Source organism: Arvicanthis niloticus, unplaced genomic scaffold (assembly GCF_011762505.2).
Source record: "Arvicanthis niloticus isolate mArvNil1 unplaced genomic scaffold, mArvNil1.pat.X pat_scaffold_624_arrow_ctg1, whole genome shotgun sequence".
Classification (NCBI taxonomy): Eukaryota; Metazoa; Chordata; class Mammalia; order Rodentia; family Muridae; genus Arvicanthis; species Arvicanthis niloticus.
The window spans coordinates 57,320-63,319 of NW_023046240.1; positions in this window are offsets into that span (position 1 = coordinate 57,320).

Below are 6,000 nucleotides of genomic sequence, written 5' to 3' on the forward strand. Positions count from 1 at the left end.
GCCTTTCATGGCACAAAACCGGGAGGCTCCAGGAGCCTCTGCCTACCAGCTACACAGTCTGAGAAATTCAAATCCTGCTCTGAAGCAGTCCAGGGTCTGGATAGTGACACTGCTCTCTGAAGCAGGAACAAAGCACAAGCCCAATGATTGAGTCCCCAGGTCAGAGGCTAGGAATTAGCAGCCCAGTGGGAGAGCATAGGTTGATGTGGATATGAACTGAGACACAGCGAGAGGAGGAGACATGTGATGGTGGGGTGGAGAGCAGCCCTGAGCAGATGGGTCCAAGCAGAACATAACACTGGTTAGAAGACAGCACTTGGGTGTCAGTCTGCACTGGCCACCTTTTTGAGGGTTGCTTATGATTTGCAGCTGTATAATCCAAACTCAATGACTCTCTGGCTTCCAGAGAGTCTCCCATTTCCACCTCCTTTTCTACAAAAGTACGAAGATTACAGATGTGTGCCTGACTTTCTATGGGTTCTGGGATTTGAACCCAGGTCCTTATGTTTGCACAAAAGTAATACCCTTTAGGGTTGTAGAACAGTTTGTTGGTTGGTTTGGGTTTTGCTTATTTGTTTTTTTTTTTTTTCTAATTAATGGTTTGAAAGGCAGGGAAAGAAACGTTACTGGAGTTCTTGGGGAGTTCCTGAAGACTCATTGTATGATAACAAAAGAATTGCTTCCCCATGGGTTTTTTTTTTGTTTTGTCTCAATAATTAAGTGTTGTTACTTGGGTGAGAAAGATCTCCCATAGTCTAAGGCATTTGAATGCTTTGTTGTTGCAGGATATTTGATAAGACCCTGAACCCTGAGATAGTGTAATTTACTGGGAAAACCTGTTTATAGTGTGGTTTGGCTCCCTCTAGCCGCACCTTTAATCCAAGAGCTTTGTGATTGAATATTGTAAACAGGATTAAAATAAAGTCAACCTTAGATCAGGAAGCAGAGTAAGCAACCAGCTGACAGGAAGTGAACATGGGATTATTAAGAAAAAAAGCCATAGAGGAGTAACAGGAAGTCAGGAGGATGGATAGACACACAGGAAGTAGAAGGGAGGGAGATTCAGTTTGGAGGAGGTTCTGAGATGGTGAGGAAGGAGATTTGCTTCTGGGATGCTGGCTGAGGAGAAAGGCCAGCTGGGAACTTTGCCTCTCTGAGCTAGTCAACTCTCACCCAGCATCTGGCTGTTGATTTGTTCATTGGCAAAATCAAACAATTGAGGTTTTGTTAAAAACAACAATTTGTCCTCACTTGATGCTGGCTTGTTTGAGGAGGGTTAGGAGGTGTGGGCCTTGCTGGAAAAGCAAGTCACTGGGGATGGGCTTTGAGAACTTAAGGCCTCACCTTGCAGTTTGCTTTCTCTGGTGCTTGTGGTTCAGGATGTGAGCTCTCATTTCTGCTCCAGCCCCTACATCCACCTGCCATAAGGTTTCTGTCCCTCTGGAGCCATAGCCCCAAGTCAACTCTTTTATGGTTGCCTTGGCCAAGCTGCTTTACCACAACAACAGAACAGAGATTAATAAAAAGAAACTCAAGGACAAGAAGAGACTCTGACAGATTAAGATTAATTTATTAGAGTTTCAAGGGAACTCCCAGGGCCCAGGAGCTGTCATCCTCAAAGCTGTGTTGAGGAGGAGAACAGAAAAGCCAAGCCAGCATGAAGATCAAACACATGGCAACAGGCAGTCACTCGATGAAGAAGAGAACTTTAGGAAGTCCAGAGTGTTACGGAGTTTTAAAAGGTGTAATTAGACTCTTGCAAATGTCCAAAAGAAAAAGAAAGAAAAAGAAAAATACTGACTCAGAAAGGTGAGCAGATCAGATCAAGCCCATTGGCTCCTGGGCACTGCACTAGGGTCTGTGAAAAAAGTACATTATTAAAAAGGTGAGCCTCCGCCCCTACTGCTGGGTTGTCTAGCTAGACCCTCGATCCACTGTTGAATTAACAAGAAGACAAGGGCATGTTTCCACCTACAACTAGATCACAGTCTCACCCACCTAGCTATCTGTCAGCCCTCTTTTCTTATATGAAGTGTAGATAGCAGCTTGCACAGCACTTACTATTCTGTGCTACGATCATTTATATTTAAAAAGGAAATTAGTGACAGTTTTGAAATTTTGTTTTTTTGTTTGTTTGTTTTTTGTTTTTTGTTTTTTTTTTTTTTGCTAAACACAGAAATATAAGAATATGTTTTCATTTTAACCCGAGATGGGATATGGGGCTCCTTTAGATGTTCACAGCAGCTGACTATGATCTGTTTGTGCTCTTGCAGGTATGTGATTTTTCCAGCTGCAGATCATTTCTGCGATTGTGCAATACTGGAACTCTGGGGGCTTTTAGAGGGTGTATACGTGCTAGAGCGCTGAACGCAAGGCACGCTGGTTGATTGGTTGTTGTTGGTTGTTGTTGGTTGCAGTTTTAGAGGCTATATACGTGCTAGAGCGTTGATCGGCATGCTGGTTGATTGGTTGTTGTTGGTTGCAGTTTTGTTAAGTATTCGTGTTAAAAAAGAAAGAAACAAACAAAAAGAAATTAGATATCTGACTTCGAAGATCAAACTTGCCCCTAAGAATACCACACGCCTCATCGGCAGGAAGTAGTCTAACGATGGCATTGCCCGCCTTACAACTCCTGACTTGTCAGGGATCTCTTTCCCCCTCTATCCTTTCTCTTATCTAGTGTCAGGGTCTTGATAGGGTGCATGAAAACGGTGGAGAGTGGGGGAAGAAAGAAGAACTCCCAAAGTAGCCGAAAGAATGGCTACAGGAAACTGTTACATGTCATGCTTAACGTGCAACAGGACTCCATATGTGTGAGTTTTGAGACTTGGCATCGTTGCCTTCTCTGAGCCTCAAACTCATAAGGGTGTGATCACACATGTGCCCGTGGGTGTGTGAGAGGGTCACCCATGTTTGCCCAATTTAGGTTCCCTAGAAGCAGGTGTAAGAAAAAGAAGGTGAAGCTCAAATTCTACTCTTGGAGGTGACCCTTAGACAAAGTTTTACTACCAGGTGCTAAAAGATAATCCTGGAAACTAGCAACACAGCGAGAATGTGATGGGAAGGGGAGGGAAGGGGGCGTTAAAGGCATGTGTTGAAGTTTGCACAGTGTCCCAACCTGGCTCAGACATACTGTGGGTCTCTGGGAGACAGTACGTGCCTCGAGTCATCTCTGGAGCTGGGATAGTTACCCACTGATGATGGCCATCCTTCAGGACTGAAGATTGCTCCCAAGGTCTATGTTTGGGGTGTGTAGCTTGCACTGCAAAGGTCAGGTCTAAGAAACAAGGCCAGGTAGCTCTAAGAGAAGCCCCAGTAATTGCAACACACACACACACACACACACACACACACACACACACTCACTTAAAAACCAGCACAGTATGTAAAACACACATACTCAAAGAGGCACACATAAAAACCTCCCCACACTTTACAGATTTGCCTCCACATGTACACACATGGCACACATTATGAATATATTTGCACAGTGCACACAGTCACACTCAGTTTCCACAAGTTTCTGACAAGTTGAATTAATGACCTAAGAGCCTGATGTTCTCAAACTGGCCACCAGAGGGAGCGTCTTCCATTCTCAGAACCACAGGCTCATTCATTTCCCATCCTTTCTGATCCCAAAGTTTCTTTGTTCCATCCGATCAGGAATGAGACATTCAGGACCCAGATATCAATTATGGCATGAAGCAGGTTTGAAAAGGATCCACTAAGCTCACGGAGGAACAATGAGTTTATGGGCTTACTTATAGAGCATGAATGGGAGGCTGTGCACAGAGTGTGGATGACTCCAGAGCAGTTTCTCTGTATGTGATGGCTGAATGTTGGTTGTCAAGTTGACTATATATGGAATCAACTAAAACCCAAGCAGCTGCAGCCTATGAGGGATTTTCTTGACAGAATCCCTTGAGGTCAGAACCCATCTTAAATCTGAGCCACGTCTTGTGTGCCAACTCACATGAAAGGTCATGGAAGAAGGAAGCTTTTGCTTTTTGCTGCTTGCCCTCACTCACGCTGGTGAGCTCATCTGTCTTGTTGCTGGCAATCCTTCTCTGGTATGAGAACCCTTTGTTTCAGGATTCCCATGCAGACTGAAGACAGCCTAAAGCAGTTCTCTAGGAATCAGTCCTCTGGGACTCTGCTCTAGATAAGAAACGCTGAGACATCCAGCCTTATGAACTGAGCAACAACTAAGTGGACCAGTAGGCCACTTGAATAACCCCCCCTTTAAATATGTATACAAAATAGGATTAATATGTATTTTCTATCAGTTCTGTTTCTTTAGCGATTCTCTGGCTAATACACCATAGCTGGAGTAGGTGAACTTCAGTTCACCTTCTTGAGTCTGTACGCCCTTCCTCTACTTAGAAACACAATAGTGACAAATGCTAGGAAGAGTGGCGTGAATCTCAGTGAGTGTCCAGTGACCCTCCCCCACCCGCCATCTATGACAGAACGTCTAAACACAAGCCCCCTTGTGATGATCACTTGCAAATAGGCACAGCCATCTTAATAAATGTAGAGGCGGTTCTGCTTAGATGGCCTTTCTAAAGACTACTCAGAGGGAATACTGATGAAATGGATTAGAAGCTGTGTCTGTGAGGGCGGATGAGAAAAAAAAATTAAAAAAACACAATAGACCTTATTCAAGTAAGAGGAATATATTAATGAAGGAAACATTACAAAGCGGTGTAGGTCTTTCTCGCAAAGTGAGTCAAGCTGCTGGCACACAGTGCTTTCACACTGCTCCCAACAGGAGCTGCAAGTGTAGCCCCACAAAAGTTCTCTCATGGGTGAGTGTTTCAGATCCAGAAATAGAAGGTCCAGACCAAGGAACCCTTAGGACACAGTGGATAAGGCCTATGTGTGAGTAGACAATAGTGAGAAGATGCTGGAGAAAGCACAAAGGTGTGGACTGAGGAGCTGGAACTTGAGACCAGAGGAGAGAATTGACCACCTCTACCCCACTGTGGTGTTTGAAGGAGAATGCCCCCCCACCCCTGCAGGCTTATATATTTGATATTGGTCTCCAGTTGGTGTAACTGTTGGAAGGATCAGGAAGTATGGCCTGCTTAGGGGTAGGTTGTCACTAGGGAGAGCTTTGAGTTTTCAAAGGCAATCGAGGTCTCCTTAGCTCTCCCTCTATCTTCCCTGATTGTGATCAACTGTAAGCTCTCAGCGATTGCTCTGGTGCCATGCCTGACTGCTTCCATGCTCCCCTCCATGATGGGCATGGACTAATTCTTTAAAACTGTAAATCCAAAAAAACTCTTCTATAAGTTGTTCGTGGTAATAGTGTCCCTTATAATTGAAAAGTAACTAAGACAGAAGTTTTGGTATCAGGAAATTATGTATTTCTGTAACAAGCCTGACCATACTTGTCCTTGGAGGAATGTGGAAGCCTTTTGGACTTTTGACTAGAAAAGTGGTTGAATGCTTTTAAAACAGAGCTTAGTGGCCATTCTGGAAGGAACAAAGAAGAGAGTAGCAGTGAGGACAGTGTGAACTAAGAGGTTTCAGAGGGCTAGTTATTATTAGCAGCCGCCTAAAGACCGGTTATTAGGATATTTGGCAAAGAATGTTGGCTGCTCTCTGTCCTTTTCTAGTGATCTGTCGAGGCTAAAGTTGGAAAGCTCTGGGCTGATTTTATTAGCAGAGGAGATTTCAAGATAGCTTAATATTGCTATGTCACTTGGTTATTAATAATCACTCTATGTAGGTCTCTAATGAATAAAGAAAACTGGGCAGAAAAATTCAAGTGTGTAATATAAGGAGAAAGAGCTCCAGGAAAATATATTGGACCTAAATCCTGTGCTCAAAGAGATGGAAGTTAAAGAAAGCCTGACCCTAAAAGGAATAAAAAGAAGTTATGCCCTGGGCAAGACTGCAACAGCTAATCCAGCAACTTGTAAAGGAAAAGACCCAAGGGATTTTCTCCGTTAAAAAATAAGTGAAATTCAAAGGTTATGCAAACGTAATCCAAGG